A 17908-nucleotide genomic window follows, 5' to 3' on the forward strand; every position below is an offset into this window, starting at 1 on the left:
ACAGCAATGCGTCCTTCCAAGAAATCCAGATGGCAGATTATATCCGGGCAATGTCCCCAGTGCCTCTCTGCACCTCCCAGATGGCTTTCAGGGTCAACGCTCCACACGCTGTGACTTTAGCTGAAGCATAATAAGCACCTACTATGTGCAGAGGCTGACAACAACAGGAAGGGAGAGGCTGGGATTCAAACCGAAGTTGACTCCAGGGCCAGGTCTTGGAAGCGCGGCAGCATGCTGACAAGGAGAGTGACAAAGACAACGAATGGAGGGACCAGACAAAAGCAAGGCCACAGCGGATCTGAAGGGCTGTGGGAGGGGAGGCTGTGTCTGTGTGGGTCATCCAGGAGTAGAGCCGTTTCTCACGACACTGAGCCGCGCTAGAGTTTCTGTTCTCTTAAAAATGTGATCCGTCACAGTGCGGGGCCAGTCCAGCCCATGGACAGCTGCTCAGGTGCCTTTTCTGCCAGGATGATCAAGCTCAAAGTGACCCCATCATCAAGGCAGTCCCGGTCAGAAGGTCCCTGAGAAGCGTTAAGTCCAGAAGTTAGCAATCCCAGAGCAGGGGGCTGGGGATCTACTGAGATTTCATTTCATAAGGCAGTTTGTGGGAAGGTTCTCCCCTTGCCCTTGGAAAGGACGCAGTGAGATGTACGCGGTCACGGGATATGGTCAGAAATGACCAGAACTCAGCGAGGACAGATCCGAGGGCCCCTGCAAGTTTTGCTCGGGACACCTGGTTGGCAAGTTTCTTCTCCTGGGTGTGACCCCAGCCTCTCCTCCGGGGACAGGACTGAAAGAAAGCAAGGGTCGCATCTGGCTGACGACTATCGCTGGACCGTTGTACACTGCCCCGGGGCTCAGAAAGGTCCCCGGAGGCATCTCCTGGTCACTGCGGCTGATGAGCCAGCAGTTTGCTCCCAGCCCTGCCCAGCCCGCACCCACGGGTTGGAAGCGAGCCTGTCACAGGACATTGCTTCACCCTGGAGTCCGCTGCACATTCCCAATTACCAGGAAGCAGCTGCGGGTCCGTGCCTACGTGTGCAGAGCAAGCCTGCCAGGGCCCCTAGGCCGCTGCTGCTTCTCCAGAGAGAAGGCGAGGCTGTGCCTCCCCTCTCCCGCCCGGCACCTGGGACCTCGGTGTCCTCACGGTGCCGTCGGGCTGTCTAAGGACCTGGAGTCATCCTACCTGATCTAAAACTGGTTCAGTTATTTAGCTGGCACGCGAAGACTGAGGTGGGCCCTCGGGGAGAACTCAGACCTTCATCCCTGCGTCAGCTAACACTTACCCAGCACCATGCACGCGTGAGACACCAGACCCTCCCTTTTCCAACCCCCAAGGCAGAAACCTCGACTTTGGAAAGGAGGAGACTGAGGCTCCGGAGGTTAGGTCACTTATCCAAGGTCACAAAACAAGAATGTGTTGGGGGCAGGATTCAAAGCAGGGCTATCAGATTCCAAATCCCCCTTCTCAACTCCTCCTCCCTAACACGGAGCCGCAGCCAAGGGGAAGAGGTGCCTGGGACCAGGAAAAGAGTGGAGGACACAGGGCTGGGATCAGAGCCTGAGCAGCACCACGGTCCCCCAGGGATGGGACCGCCGTGTGTGGGGTGACGCCAGGAGAGGCAGGTCAGGTAGGAGGGCGAAGGCCTCAGGCGCCCCCGAGGTGTCTAAGCTGCCGCAGGCGATCGGCGGAGCGAGGGAAAGATGAGCAGGGAAGCAATGTGACTACACTTTGTAAAGAAAACGGTGACACACCACTTCCCACGGACGGACCGTCCCTCCGGATAGAATACTGGCTACGATGAGAAGTACGGAGCAGCTTCCTGAAAGGAGCAGAAGCTAAAGGCTTGGCAGGAGGAGAGGGGGTGCTTCCACCACAGTCTGCACGTCTGAACCCCAAGACATCAGCCTAGCTGCTCCAAGTCTTCTCACTCTCAGATCCTGCTCCCCAGAACACGGGCGCCAATTATCTCTTCCAATTAAACCACCGCCACAGGACACGGAGCCCAGTGACAAACCAGCGGCAGGATGCCTCCCCAGCCCCGGGCTGGCATTTATGACCCCGATTAGCAGGAAGATTCCGTCTCCTGCTCCCCACAGCTAACTCGCCCGAGGAACCCGAAACTGCTGTGAGCCCAGCAGGAGCCTCCGCCTCCGTCCCCCACAAGTCCCCATGACAGGGGCTCCGGGAAAGGGCAGGAAGCCACCAGTGGCGGGGCCCGGAGAAGCCACGGCTCGCTCCCTTCAAGACCACCGTCCTACACGGCGAGGCCTGAGGGTGCCAAAGCAGCGGCACCAGCCCCAAAGGGCGTTCTCTCCCCATTGTTGAGAGCACTGTACGGAAAAGCCAAGTTGCAGGCATTTTATTAGCTAATCGCTTCCGTGACTGAAAGTCTACAATGGGCAAGAAACAGTAAGAAGCACTTTATATCGTTTCATTTCATTCTCACGGCAACCCTCGGAGTCGAGTCTAATGTTACCCACCTCCCCTTTATAAAGATGGGGAGACTGAGGCTAAGAAAAATTTGCCGTAGGTGTCTAGCTCCACAGTCTGTACCTTAAGTGTTATTACACACCATGGCACACTCAGAAAGTAACGTGCACAGACTTACGTCATCCTAGACTGTCTACAGACAAGTTTTATTCACCAAGAAGGTCTGGGGCAAGAAGGGCAATGAACTCTAAGGAGAGCCATGTACTGGGCCCTCAGGAGCCAGGCCAGGCCTCTGCTCCACACACATCAATGTGGTGGAATTCTCCCAATAACCCTGTCATCACCCCCATTTTATTTTTATTTTTTATCCTCACCTGAGGACACTTTTGCATATTTATCCTCAGATAGAGCAGGAGGGAAAGAGGGAGGAAGAGAGAGAGAGAAACATCGATGTGAGAGAGACACATTGACTGGTTGCCACCCACACGACCCCAACTGGGGCCGGGGATGAACTGCAACTGAGGTACGTGCCTTTAGCAGGAACCGGACCTAGGACTCTCTGGTCCACGGGCTGACGCTCTAACTGTTGAGCCAAACCGGCCAGGGCACCCCCATTTTATAGAAGATGAAACTGAGACTCAGGGAGCTAGATCTGGGCACTTAGCTCTAAGGGAACCTGACTCTGACAGCTAAGATCTGAACCCTTGAACTACACTCCTTGAAACAGACCTCAAGCAGAAGTCCCCACATTGCTGGTGGCGGACACAGCCAAGCGCCCCCAACGTATGTGGCCTCCTGCCCTGGTGGAGGTAAAGCTGGTACTGTCTTTGTCCCCGCACAGAGAGACACGGCCCTCACTTCGGCCCACTTAACGAGAGGGTCCTTTGTCCCAGGCACCACACAGCAAGGCCTCCCCTACACCCTGGAAAAACGAAGCTAATTATCCACACAACCAAAATGCCCCTGTTCTGAGCAATCACGGTTTTCATCTTCAGCACTTGAACTGTAATCCTTTAAAACACATTACGCACGCTATGCCTCCTTAATAGCGCCTACCGCCCAGTGGGTGTGAGCTCACCCTTCAAAGAGCTGCCTGGGTGAGGCCAGGCGTGGGAAGGCCAAGCTTACTGCTTGCTGGGTCCTGCCTGAGGCTTCCCCGAAATACCTCATCTGCTCCAAGGAATACGATTCCTCCTTTAACTGCTTAAAACTGCTAGATCAAACACATTAAACACACATCCCGGAATGATGGCCAGGGCAGAGATCACCTCCTCCTCCCCTCAAAGAGATCACCTTCACGTGGCAGCTGTGTACTCCCGGGGCCCAAAGGGGCTATGGACCCAAAGCCCCCGTCTGACTCCATCCGAAGCTGTTGGGTTCCACTTGGCAAAAGCCCATCAAGAAAGCCATCAACAGACAGGCGGGCCCATGTTGCACAGACGGCTGTCACCCACACAGGGATAAAGGCGACATGGGGTTGGAATAGGAACAGAGGGAAATGATTGAAAGAGAAGAGGAAGAAAAGGTCTGCGATGAAAAGGAGACGAGAGAGGTCACCAATATTTTTCATTATTTTGATTTACAAAGATCTCACACAGATGATCTCAATTCTCACAGCAATTCTATGCAAGGAGGGACAAACAATAACTGATATCCTTGGTTTGCAAACACTAGGAGAGAGATTCAAAGAAAATAAGCCATATACCAGGTGGTGGAGACACTGCTACACAGTGGGACCCACAAACCAGCAGCAACACCTGAGAGCCCCACTCCAGACTTCCTGCATCACAGCATCACAGCCCTCATCCCCCCCCCCCCCATAGTGCAACCCCCTTCAGTGCCTGCAGCCTAGGGGCAGAGGCCAGGCAATGGTTCAAGGCCACAGTCTGCTCTGGCCTGGGGCGCGATGCACAGCCTGCATTTCAATGTGACCCCGGGTGAGTCACGGGCACTTTCAAGTTGGACAAGCACTGGTCTACTGCATAGGTATGGGGGTCAGAAAAAGCTGGCTCTTCCTTGCTGTGTGACTGGAGCAAGCTGTGAAGCCCAACAGGCCTGAACACTCTCATCTGTAAAGTGGGCCTTATTTACAGGGTACTTGTAAGAAGAAAACAAAAGTATGCACGTAAAACATGTAACATAAACTCTGGTACCAAGAAAATTACCAGTTGGCTCTGCTACAGTCAACATTTGAGGCAAGAACCCGGGTCACAGACCTGCCTCTCAATACTTTCGTCATTCTGGAAAGCTTTGGCCATGCACCCCAGAACCCGTGCAGTGTGCTCTTAAGTACACAGTGTAACAGAGCATCATCGCCAAGAGAAAGCCACCAACCACACTGGGAGCCAAAGACACACCTGTATAAGAAAAGGGGAATAATGACTAATGGTGGTGCTTAGACATTTCACCAGCCAGCACCCCAAGGCTTTGCCTTGAGCCTAAGAGACCTCCCACACTCTAGATGCTGAGGACAAAGACAAGGAACCGGGGAGGGGCGGGGACAGGAACAGCTCGGTTCCTCTGGACTCTGCTTCCAGGCAGACTCCCTGAGCTGAAGTCCCTGGGAAAAGCACAGACCAAAGGTCACTATCTTGACCCAAGAATCTCCCCAATGATACAAACCGTGCGTTACGTCCACAGAGAGCAAACAGAGCACACTGATTTCACAACAGGTGAGCCCCTTCCGCAGGACAAGTACACCTGCAAAGTACAGGCAGGGTCTCCACACCACGGACCCAACACCGTTGCAAAGGTCGGATCCTGTCCTGGCCGGTCCGCCAACGATCCTTCTCGTCACCCTGCGGTCCCACCAAGTACCTGGCCTCGAGTCCTGGTCAACTCTTTCCTGTCCCTCACTCATCCCCAGGTTCACCATCTGTCCTAAGATGTCTCTGGCCCCATACTGTCCACTTCACTTCCAAAGCCACCATTCAGGTTCTCATCAAGAAAGCCCTCAGGTCTGCAGTTTCGGTCTCTCCGCAGCTCAAGCCATCAGTATCCTTCCCGTAGCCAACCTCTGAGAGCAGATCTGTCCCCAGCGTGCCCTCTGGTGACTACGGCATAGAGAAAACCCCCGGTCCTCCATAAGGAGGCTCCCGCCCCCACCCACCCCGTCTCCTATCGCAGCCACTGGGAACAGAGATCCGGAGTTTGCTGGTGTGCTTGTTGCCAGTCTGGTCTGGTTTGAACAGAAAGCAAGCGGAACAGAAGAGGTGAGAAGGAGCACTCCCCACGCTGCCTTTTATTGGCACACACATAACCACAGACAGAGTCGGTGCAACTGAGATGCCTCTTGCTACAAGCTGGAAATGTCTCCAACCAAATGGGTGTCGTTGCCTTAGGAGGCCAAGGCTTTAATAAAACTGCCGTTGGTCCGAACCTTCTGGGAACTCCTATCAAGAACAGCATCCAGAAACTGGTCTAGAAGTAAGGGAAGAAAAGCAGCTTCTGCGACTCATTCACCAACGCTCTTTCTGATCACGACCTGTAGGGAACGCTTTGCCACCCACGCGGGGCCCAGGATTTGACTCCAGCTCCTATTTCTAAAAGGAAAAATTAGGTCTACTCTCAGTGGGCAAAACTTTGCCACAAATACATGGTTTTATTTATTTATTTTTAGAGAGAGAGGAAGGGAGAGAGACATAGAAACATCGATGTGAGAGAGAAACATTCATCAGCTGCCTCCTGCACGCCCCCTTCTGGGGATCAAGTCCGCCACCCGGGCTTGTGCCCTGACTGGGACTCGAAACGGGACCTCTCAGTCCATGGGGCGATGCTCCACCCACTGAGCCACACCAGCCGGGCACAATAAATGGTTTTAAAAATAATGTTTGATTCTAATTCAACACTGTGTAAAATTCTGATGGTGGTTCTAGAAGAGATTTCCCCCAAAGATCTGAGCAGTGGCCACACTGATGGAGCAAGTGGAATTAGCTTCCAAAATTAATTAATACAATTACTTTTCTCACACTTCAAGGTGTGATCCAGATCCAAATTTATATATGAAAGTTTATATTAATCAAAGTGACCAATGGCCACGACCTTCTCTAGGGAGCGTCCTTTGGAACCAGCACGAAGGATAACATATAGTCCCTCCTGGTCCACAGTTTCACTTTCCATGGCTGCAGTCACCTGTAGTCAACTGTGGTCCAAAAATATTAAACGATAAATTCCAGAAATACATAATTCATAAATTTCAAATCACGTGCCGTTTCTGAATATCGTGACGAAATCTCGGGCCATCCACCTGCATCCTGCCCGGGATGTGAATCATCCCCTGGCCCAGCACATTCCCACTGTTCGTGCTCCCCACCCATTAATCACTTACCAGTGGTCTCACTATCAGACTGAATATCACATTCACAGCACTTGTGTCCAAGCAAACCTTAGAGTAGCCTAAGGCGACGCTGCAATGCTTACATCATCCACCTCGCTTCCTCTGGTCACGTAGGCACTGCATCATCTCGTCGTCACGAGGACGAGGACAGTGCAATGAGATACTTTGCGAGAGAGACCACATTCACATAACTTTTATTACACTATATTGCTATAATTATGCTATTATTAGTTATTGTTAATTTCTTCCTGTGCCTAATTTATAAATTAAACTTCACCATAAATTATACATACATCATGTGTATGTATAGAAAAAAACACAGTATATATAGGCTTCGGTACTAGTCACCATTTCAGGCACCCACTGCGAGTCTTGAAATGTACCCCCCGAGGATAAGGGGAGAGTGCTATATGCACCCAGTTTTAAATGAGATATAAAATGTCCCAGTCCTGGCCAAGTAGCTCGGTTGGTTAGAGCACTGTCTCAATATGCCAAGGTTTCGGGTCCGATCCCAGGTCAGGGCACATATAGAAATCAATCAATCAATCAATGCATAAGTGGAACAATAAATCTCTCTCTCTCTCTCTCTCTTTCTCTCTCTCTCTCTCTCCCCACCCCCTCCTTCCATCCTTCTCTCTCTCTCCCTGCCTTCCTTTCTCTCTCTAAAACCAATAAACAAAATTTATTAAATCCCAATTCCCTGTTTCTTTGTACTTCCCTTCATCACCCTCTCAAACCACACTGTACTATTTACAAACACGAAGAGAAGGCGATCTATCACTAAGAACACACCCCTTACACCAAAGCGGCAAGTGTCACCTGGAAGAGAGAGTCACCGGCCTGATTTGTGTGATTAGCTGACTAGAGCAGCCAACCTTCCAATTTCTTTGATCTAAATCCCTCTTGCCCTGCTGCTAAAAAGAACCAGCAGAGGTGGGGTGCTTGCCCTTGGTATTCAAAGCCCGGGCCCTGGATCATCGCAAGCAGCATCCGGCCCACCCCAGACTTGCTGAGTCAGAATCTGCATTTAACAGGACCCCAATTGTTCCATGTGACAACAAGAAGACAGCAGATGCTTTTAAAAACCTTAGTGGTTTGTTTTTTTTTATTTGTACAAAATAATGAACCCTTAAGTTTTTGTTTTCTTTACAAAACAGGGACCCAAGTTTTTGCTTTTTTACAAAACAGAGACCCATCCTCTGACTGCTTCCTCTTCTACTAGAAGGGATCCCCGCACATACTCCTGGGTTGTGTAAGTGAACTCTTGAACGACTAGCTTGGAGCCTGGAACTTAAAAGGTGCTCAGCCATCCACTTATTTACCCTCCAAACACCACTTCCTGCTCTCTCTTTCTTCCCATAAGTAAACCTCACTTTGGGGTTCAATAAGATCAAAGAAAACTAAGAAACAGCATTTGAGAAAAAAAGAAGGAAACAGGCAAACGCAGAGAACAAGACACAGGACGGAGCTACTCTAGGTCCCCCCTGAAGGAAAACTGCAAGGTGGGGGAGGCACACAGAGAGGTGCGGCTGTGATCACCCTTTCGAGGGAGCAGGCGGACTGCACTCAGTCCAAGGAACACAGCTGTGGTTCTGGAAGTTTAAGATGACTTGGGACATCTTCACTCTGTAAATTTCTATGTAAACAGAGAAATTTGTAATGCTTGACTATCCCAGCCAAATGCCGGAGCACCTCTGTTCCCCCAAAGTCTCCCGTTCCCCTCTCATCCGGAGCACAGAAAATCCTTATCACAGGCATCTATCTACTCCAATTAGCAGCTTTCAGGTTATCTCCCATCCACCACACTGAGCTGCTTGAGGCTAAGGAGGTGGCCTGCTCCTCGGTACACCCTCTTAGCACTGCAAGAACCAGTAGACAGTGGTGCTCAGTCACTGCTGTTGCACGGTTGTCCTGAACTGTTAGTGACTGATGCAGCTGCCTCATTTCGAGGTGGACTCAACTTATTTTATGGCTCCCCGATTTCTGCTTTATTAGGATGCGCTCCTGCTTTCCACCTGGTTGTTAAATAAAATAATGGGAACGGTTACATTGTCCCAATATCCTCACCCGGGGGGGGGGGAATGTCCTGTCACATCCGCCAAGCACCTGAATGAGTCTGAGGAAGGTCATGAGCACTGTAGGTTAAGCACAGAGGTGAGCAGATCTCTGCCAGACTCCGAGGACTGTGAGCACAAAGTCTAAAGCAGCCTCAGACACAGGTTCCTGGGTTTCATCGCGGCTACTGTTTATCTTTCTTTTTTATTAAACACATTTGGAGACTCCGAATACTAGGAAAATGGAACAACGGTTATTAACTCGGGCAGCTTACATTCAAAGAGTTTTCCAAAGGGCAGCCCAGGGGACACAATCAATCTGACAGCTATGACAAATTCAGCTTGACTGGCCGCAGAGCCCTCCCCGTTCATCTAGCTGTGATCACTGAGGCCTCGAGATGCTCGCTGGAGATGCACCTAGCTGTCCGCTGAGCCTCGGATCTCGTGAGAGTCTCCAAGCATTCCTGTACAATATCAGAAAGCACCATCACCACGGGGGAGGGGCCCAGGAGAGGGGGCCGCTTCACATGGTGGCACATGGTGCTCTCTGCCCTGAAATGACCTTGCACAGTGACCTTAGAGCCTCTTTAGGGGAACCACCAGTCAGCATTCGCTATAGGCAGGTAGCCAACAGCAACAGACTCCACCAACTTCATCATTTTTCAGGCCTGCCTTGCTCACATCCTTGAAAATGTAAAGGTATAAAACTCTGAACTAAGATGAGACGTCCCCCCTGTGGCATGGAAATAGCTAAAGAAGGAATGATTCTTTAAATCTTCTGCTATATTCCCTGTATCTTACATGATCCCCCACTCTCCTGTCACACCAACCCAGCAAGACCGACATTCACCCCAAAGGACCAGGAAACCAGAGCCCTGGTATGTCACAGTGAAGACATGCCAGGGGAGCCGCCTGAATAGGCTGGGGCACGACGCAACCCCCAAGGGGCCTTCTCCCACCGGAAGGGAAAATCTAAGCTCAAGGCTCCCGTGAGGATGGGCTGCTGGGGCCTCGGCACTAGAAGATGGCGCTAACCACCTGCAGAAACGCAGGAGGCTGGGGGTTAGATCATTTGCACACCCTTGGCCTTGACCCAGCTGCTGTTTCATGCTGGGGCCTGCAGGGAACAGGTGGTCATCTCCACTCCCATCCCGGCAGGACTGGGGTTTCTGTGTCACAGTCTTCAGATAGGTCTTTTCAGTGAAGGGTTGATCTGCCCCTAAAAGTGAAAGGGCTGCTTTCATAGCTCCATGTTGGATGTATGCACGTGGCCGTGTGTTGCTTTCATACAAGCGTTTACTGAGCCGGGGTGTGAAAGTTGCTGAGAGAACATAAAACCCAATCGGTCTGAACTTGCCCTCAAAGTCCACTCTCAGAGGAGATTTACACACAAGTTAGATAAATTAAAGAGGTGAAACTGGTTTGGGAGGTTACAGGAAGTAGATTAATTCCAGTTGGGAATAGGGTAGCGTATCCCAAATTTTACTGTACATAATAAGAGTCACCTGAGAATCTTTTCCTACGGGGTCTCTTCCAGCTCATAAAATTCTGTGGTCCCTTTGTCTTTTTAACAGATGACACTGACTTCCCTTACGGTATTTCCTCTTAAGTCGGAGAATGTAGCCTCTGACAATAAATCTAGTACAGATATTAATCATAGTTCTTTTGCCTTAGCAGAAAGAGCCAAGGACATTTCAAATTTCTTGACGACGACACACAGGTTTCAAGCTTCAACACGGCTTCCCAATTTTAAGGGTCTTTCTCTTCCCCCAAAGGAAAAGATACAGATAAAAACGTGTACCACACAAGTGTCTGTGATCGAATCCCCTACCCCAAACTGCCCCCACCTTAGAGTTTAGTAATGCTGCTCAATGGGGCGTCAAAGGAAGCCCAAATCATCCAAAAATAAGCTTGGAAAGAGAAGAGTCCGTCTGAAACAGGAAAGAGGATCACACTCGGACATTCCAGCTCCCAAGTTCCTTCCTGGGCAGAGAGCCGCCCTCTGGAACACGGTCAGGAGACCGCAGGGTCCGTGATGGGGGTGGGGGGGCAAGCAGACACCTGCTCCCTCGCACCGCAGCGCAGTTCCGTCTCCCTGGAGCCCCAGGAGAAGAGACAGGGCCACAGAGCTCATTACCACCACTCAAGCATGACGTTGATCTATCCCTGAAATGCTTCCTCTTAATAACCTAAGAGTTTTAAAATTAATACCCATCACAGACATACATATCTCCTACCAGTCTGGTCAGGGCCCAGGAGGGTGACAGGGACCCTGAGGCCACAAAAGAATGGGTAGCAGAGGATGCTTTTCTTAATCACTAGTAATTATTACTATAATGTTACAAGCGAACAAATGATAAGGATCATTTTGGAAGCACAGAAACAGTCCCCGTGAAGTACAGGATTTTCATTAACTGTGGAAGGCCAGTCTGAATTCATCAAAAGTCTCAACTGGCAAGTATTAATTATGCATCGTAACAACAAAACGAGGACTTCCGGCTTTCAAATGCAAATAGTAATGCGCTAGGTTAAGAAGGCCCCGGCAAGCTGAAATCCTGGGACACCTGCTTTAATGAAGATATAAAATTCTCACAACAAACATGTGTCAACAGCTCCTCCAGATTGTTGCAGAAGCAGATACATACAATTTCACAGACAATCTTCCTGGTAGCACTAACTTGCTTAGTAGATTTCTTTTCTATTTGGTGTTGAGACAGTTATTATCTGAATGTTCATAAACTTGGTATCTAGAAAGCCTCATCTAATCAAGAGTTTTGCTAAACTTCTTGCCCCCAAAACTAATAAGCATAATGGTGAATCAGATAAGCATTATACAGATGACCAATACAATGAGTCTGTGACACGCAGGGACACTTAATGAGCATCTACTATGTGAACCCTGTATTGTTTACTAGCTGGAGAGGAGTTGTTCATCCCACTTTATAGATGAGGAAACTAAGTGCTTTCCCTTAGGTCTCACAGCTGGTGGGTGGGTCAAACTAGGATAAGAACCCAATTTCTTGACCCCTTCCCTCCCAACTACTTCCCACCAAGCAACAGGAGGTGAGGCTACAAAATGCAGTCACTCTGGTTCAGTAGAAAGACTATCCTGTCTGATGCAATGGTTGTTTCTTTTTTTTTTAGAAGTCAGAGCAGGAGAGGACTCAATTTATATATACACACCTTAAACAAGTTACTTTAAAACATTCACTCCTCAATCTTGGGATGAAGGGCCAGGGCCTCTTCTTTGGAGTACGGATCAGCTGACTGGTGTTCTGTAGTCTTTCTAGCAAAAACCACACCCCGCCATGTCTCATTTCAGGTTCACTACCAGCAAAGAGAGGGCTCCTTCTCGAGTTTAACCACCACCATTCCCCTCTGTTTATTCTGATGCATCTCAACCACACCTAAAACAACAGGCATTTTTTAAATCATTTGTTTTTCAAATCTTTCCAAAACACCTAATGTAGTTTTCAGAAAAACAACTGCTCTCTTCACACTCAGATTTCATCAGTTGCAAAAAGCAGCTTTGGAGAAAAAAAGGAACAACTGGTCTGTAAGCACAGCGCTCACCTGGGCGACACGGACGAGGTAGGGGACAGTTGAGAGCGCAATCACAGTCCCTGCCCAGGACTGGGGTCACACAGCCAGTCACTCTGGCCAGCAGGCCCCCTGGGGGCCAGTTAAGAGAGCGTCTGTCTCACACACCTGTAAGCACCTTGGGAAAACACTGGGTATTTCCATCAGAAAGCAGAGCAGTGTGAGAGCAGAAGACAAGGTAAGACCCAACAAACACGGGTTCGAATAACCATGACCTGGCCAGTCCCAGCTCTCTCTGAGCCTCAGTTCCTGTAATGAATGGTTAAAGCAATGTCCCCTGTGCAGCTGCTGCAAAAATTCAATAAGAATATGGAGGAGGCACTCAGTCCCAGCCCTGGAGCGCAGAACTGCTCAATAAACTTGCGTTTCTTCTCTGCCTTAGGTGCCTTTCTCCCACATCGCCAGGAACATGGTTCAAAGTTGACAGGGAAGGAGTGAGGAAGGGAGAGAGGGAGGGAGGGAGGACAGACGGATGAATGGATGGGTGCATGAACAATGGGTCTGGTGGCAGGATTCTAAACACCTTTAGTTTAGGAACCTGCTTGGCTCAAATGACCCAAATCAGTGACCAAAAAGCTGTACCCCGAATCAGCATTTTCCCTTCCGAAAATTAATGAATTCTGGTTTTACCCACGAGCACGAAGAGAACAGAGTCAGGATAAAAGGGAAATAGATGAGCAAGAGAGAATTAAGAAAATATAGGTCTCAAATGTTAAACAGAAGAACGAGCTCCCTGGTGGATAAATATATTTTTTTCCCCTCTTCTTCTCAATTGTAGTTATCGAGAATGAGGATACATGAGCATGAGTATGATTTCTGTCAAGGGGCAGACAAATGTATAGCCAGCTAGACCCAGCAAAAAAGGTAAATTATTTACATTTAGATTTCAGTAAATAGCAAGTCTCAATAAGTTAAACGGAAAATAGTTCCAGAAGGCCAACCAAGTGATTTGGTTTCAAGTACTTAGCGTTTCATAAAATGCACACACTGGAAAGGCGTTTACACTCTAAAATGAAGCAGGTGCAGAGTACATGCCTTCGATGGCGGCAAGCCCTAAGCTCAGCACATTATAAGACACATTTCCTTAATGACTCAATCACAGCACACAAGTTTACACTCGCTACAGAATTTTTGTTTACAAAAGCTCCAAGTGTTAAGAAGACACACCCAAAACCTCAGGAGGGGACACCGGACTGGGAAGAAGAACGTCTCCATTTTAAAGCAAAGCCCAAAGTCAACTCGTTTCTCAGTTTAAGCTGTTTGATTAGTAAAGTTGGCAGAGTGAAGAAAACATAGGTAATACCTAGTGTTAATGAGACACCCACACGTTTTATAACCTCCTGGATTATAGCTAATAGCTATTTTCTACATGGCTTAAAAAACATCTGCACCATTACATATACCTTCTTTAAATACAAAGAATTCATGTACATTTTCAAGAACTACCTCAAAGTACACCTGCATTTTGATACTATCTATATTTTATGTACGTGTTCTGTAATGCATGTTTGAATACATCTAGATTTGGGTCTTTTGTGTAACAGAATTTTTTTTTTTTTTTTTTTTGCCTTTATTAGATATCAAAGTTCCCATGTTTACTAGTTTTTATCCTCAGTAAAGCAGGTTCTAATATACAAAGAAAGGTGTGTGCTAATCATCAGAGAGATGCAAATTAAAACAACAATGAGGTATCACCTCACACCTGTCAGAATGGCCGCAATCATCAAACAACAAGTGTTGGCGAGGGTGTGGAGAAAAGGGGACTCTAGTGCACTGCTGGTGGAAATGCAGACTGGTGCAGCCACTATGGAAAACAATATGGTGTTACCTCAAAAAATTAAAAATTGAACTCTCATTTGACCCAGTGATCCCACTGCTGGGAATATACCCTAAGAAGCCTGAAACACCAATCAGGAAGAATATATGTACCCCCATGTTTATAGCAGCACTATTTACAATAGCTAAGATCTGGAAACAGCCCAAGTGTCCACCAGTAGACGAATGGATAAAAAAGCTGTGGTACATATACACAATGGAGTACTATGCAGCGGTAAGAAAGAAAGATCTCTTATCCTTTGAGACGACATGGAGGGACCTGGAAAGTATTATCCTAAGTGAAAGAAGCCAAGCAGAAAAAGACAAATACCACATGATCTCACTTATATATGGAATATAATGAACATAACAGTCTGAGGAATACAGTAGACCCAGACACATGGAAGTAGGGCACAGACTGACATCCCTCAGAAGAGGGGATGGGGGGGTGGGGGGGTGGGAAGAGATAAACCACAGAACTTATATGCATGTATGCATGACCAATGGACATGGACAACTAAGCCGGGGACAGGGCGGAGGTGGGGTGGGGTGGGGGGTGCCAATGGGGTAAAAAGTTAAAATATCTGTAACAAAAAAATAAATAAAAATTCATAAAAAAAAAAAAAAGAAAGGTGTGTGCATGGGGTAGGTGATACCATCCCTTCTATCCCCAGTATCATGCATTAGCTCATTTCAGAAGTCCTAAAAAATAAACAATTTCTCACTTCTTCCTACTGGTCAGCTGGTCAGCTGTAAAAATGAGGCAATTCCGTGAGTTTTCTGAGATATGATGAAAGAGATATTTATTTGTTAACAGAACACAGGATCAAGGTTTAATTAAGGTCATCTACATGGAAATCCACTGTAAATAACGTTTTACTGAAACACAGCCAGGCCCATCCATTTACCTGTTTCCTGCGGCTGCTTTCACTCTGCAGGGGCAGAGCTGATCAGCTGCAACGAAGAAACCAGGGCTCTCAAAGCCTCAGATATTTACTCTGTGGCCTTTACAGAAAACATTTGCCCTAAATGGTACAAAGCACCTGAACCTCTAGGAGTTACGTAACATCAGCAGAAAGCAGCCTTTGACCTAAACAATATTTTCATGTGGCACAAGGGACAGAGGGGACAGGGGCTCTGAGACAGGGGCCATGCTTCGTACCAGCTTCCATGACAACACGATCTGGCAGGCCTCAGCTCCTCTGGCTGTACAACCAGGGCACCCTACCTACTGCACAAGGCTATCATGAGGATCGGACATGAAGCCTGGTATTTCTCCAGGTGCCCATTCATGCTAACGATCCACACCACCTCCCCTTACCAACCATGGTTCCCCGAGTAAGCATATAGTTCTACATATGAATCACTAGGACACTCTCACCTTCAGTCATGAACGAAGGCACCTAGCGCCACGATCTTAAAAGGACCACAGCCCTGTCATCCAAAGAAAGGATAAAATGCCCTGTCTGTGTTGAGTCCCAGAAAGTTAAGGCTCAGGATTTTATGTTGAGCCTGGGAAAAATACTGTGAACTGCTTCAGGACGGAATCTTTCCATATAAAATTAAAGGCTACCTCCTGGATATGGAAAAGACCCAGAGCTCATCCACCCAAGTCTGACTTCGAACATGCATGTTTAACCTTATGAAAGACAGCAGGTGACCGAACCGCGCCACGAACCAGCCAGAGCTGTTAAGAGACCGTGCGGAGAGGGCTGTGAAATGATGCTCCTGCTGCTTTGTGCTGACAGGGCCAGAGCGCACGGCAACGACCCGGAGCCAGGCCATCAGAACACAGCACGGGGCACATGCCGGTCACGACTGGATCATGTCAACGTCCTCGGCCAGGGGCAGCTATGTCTCCTCACACCTCTACACTGTCCCCACAAGTCCACCCCTTCTTCTCTGACATTTGCAAACCAAAGCCATGCACAGCCTTCAATCACCCCAAGCTTCATTTCCCCTCCGCAGAGCAACTAAAAAACAAATCCTAACAAACAAATGCCATGAGGTGGGCAGGGCAGGGTTTGGGTGTCAGTTTCACAGTCGGAGACACTGAGGTTCAAAAAGGAGGTGTGGCCTGGTAGCGAGGTCACGACTATCTGACTTACCCACCACTCCACATCCGTCCCCAGGGCGTCCCCAGGGCCCAGCACGTAAGTGGTAGTTCACACAGGTGCTCAATTAACAGCTGTTTAGGGGTTACATTAAAATTCCAACTCTTCCACCCACTAGCCATTGACCTTGGGGACGTCAATTTACCATTTCTGACCAAGTTCATTCATCTGTGAAACAGAAATAACAGCAGCACACAGGGTTGTTGTGAGGCCGAAATGGGTTAACACAGGTTAGGTCTTTGAACAGTGCTGCTGGATCCAATCTGCCTGACTTAAAGCCAAAACTTCAGAACACGTTTTGCTTCTCATCCGCGCATTCCCCAAACATTTCTCGGGTTAAAGTTATAACCCGAGAAAGGTCACCTCCTAGGATGTCAGTATGAAAGCACCAGCCAACAAGAGGCTTTTCCAAAGGCCATCTGGCTTCCGTGGACAATGTGCCACCAGTAAGCAGGCCGCACCAGTTGGGCACACGTGGGAGTCTCAAAGGAGAACTTGAGCCCAACATGCCCCCTCAAAGAGCATTTCTTCAACACACAGTCAGCTGTTACATATTACATATAACATGTATTACACCGAACTGCTCTACCTGCCTCCAGCTACCGACACGGTCCCCACGGCCATCTCGCGCCATCGAAGCAGCTGGGAACATCACGGCAGAAGCCTCCCCCTCGAGCTCTGCCCTGTAACCCAAGGCGCTGACAGCAGAGGGCCGCCCCGGACCGCACCATGTCGGGAACAGTGCGGAGGCGCTCACAAGCAAAGCAGTCACTCCACTGCTCTGCGACACAGGTCTGTGGGGCCACCCAGTCCCAGCGGACACCCAGCGGGAAGAAACCCTGCTCAAGAAGAACTTGTCAGATCACCCCAGGGGTTCGGTGACAGGAAATCCCCGAGCTGGATCACCCTGATCCCGGATTAGGGGGCTCGGCGACTTCCTGTTTGCTGGTTTCACCTCTTCCTATCCAGGGCGCTTTCTATCCGACCTTGAAGGAAACCTTCTCTGTGATTTGCTCCCAGACCCCCACTCTGAGGGGAGGGGAGGGCCATTTGTCAGAGATTCTGATTCTGTCCATTTTACATTCCTTAAAGGAGTTTCACTCCCCGACTTCAAAACTCGGTTTGAAAGCCATCTCCCCTTAGAGCCCTGGTTCCTAGCCCCTCCCGGTTCAGCCACCCCAGGGGCTCCCTTCTTCCCATTCTCCAGCCCTGTCTGCTCGGAATCACAAATTCCTTACCAATCAGCCGGATCCGGAAAACACCTATTCCGGTTTCCTTGCCAGCACAGGCATTTCTCCTGTACACTAGCTACGGCCCAGAGAAACGCGGTGCAAGCCACACGAGGAATTTGTAAACGTCGAGAGGCCACATTAACATGCAGAGAAACAGTGGAAAATAATTTTAATAATATATTTTATTTAACCCAGTATCTCCATAATAGCGTCACTTCCATATAAAACCAACCAATAAAGTACTAGCAAACATTTTAAGTGTTTTTAACACGAAGCCTTTGAAATCCAATGTGCATGAACCCACTTCATTCAGCTCAGTCCCG

The 17908-nt window shown here is 48.9% G+C and overlaps 1 protein-coding gene and 1 pseudogene across 6 annotated transcripts in view; both read right to left on the reverse strand.

Moving 5' to 3' along the window:
- MTSS1 (MTSS I-BAR domain containing 1) overlaps positions 1 to 17908 on the reverse strand; it is a 151533-nt gene that overhangs the window by 60795 nt on the left and 72830 nt on the right. The window lies entirely within an intron of this gene.
- On the reverse strand, positions 4253 to 4350 carry LOC118631917 (annotated as a pseudogene).

Source organism: Molossus molossus, unplaced genomic scaffold (assembly GCF_014108415.1).
Source record: "Molossus molossus isolate mMolMol1 unplaced genomic scaffold, mMolMol1.p scaffold_m16_p_16, whole genome shotgun sequence".
Classification (NCBI taxonomy): Eukaryota; Metazoa; Chordata; class Mammalia; order Chiroptera; family Molossidae; genus Molossus; species Molossus molossus.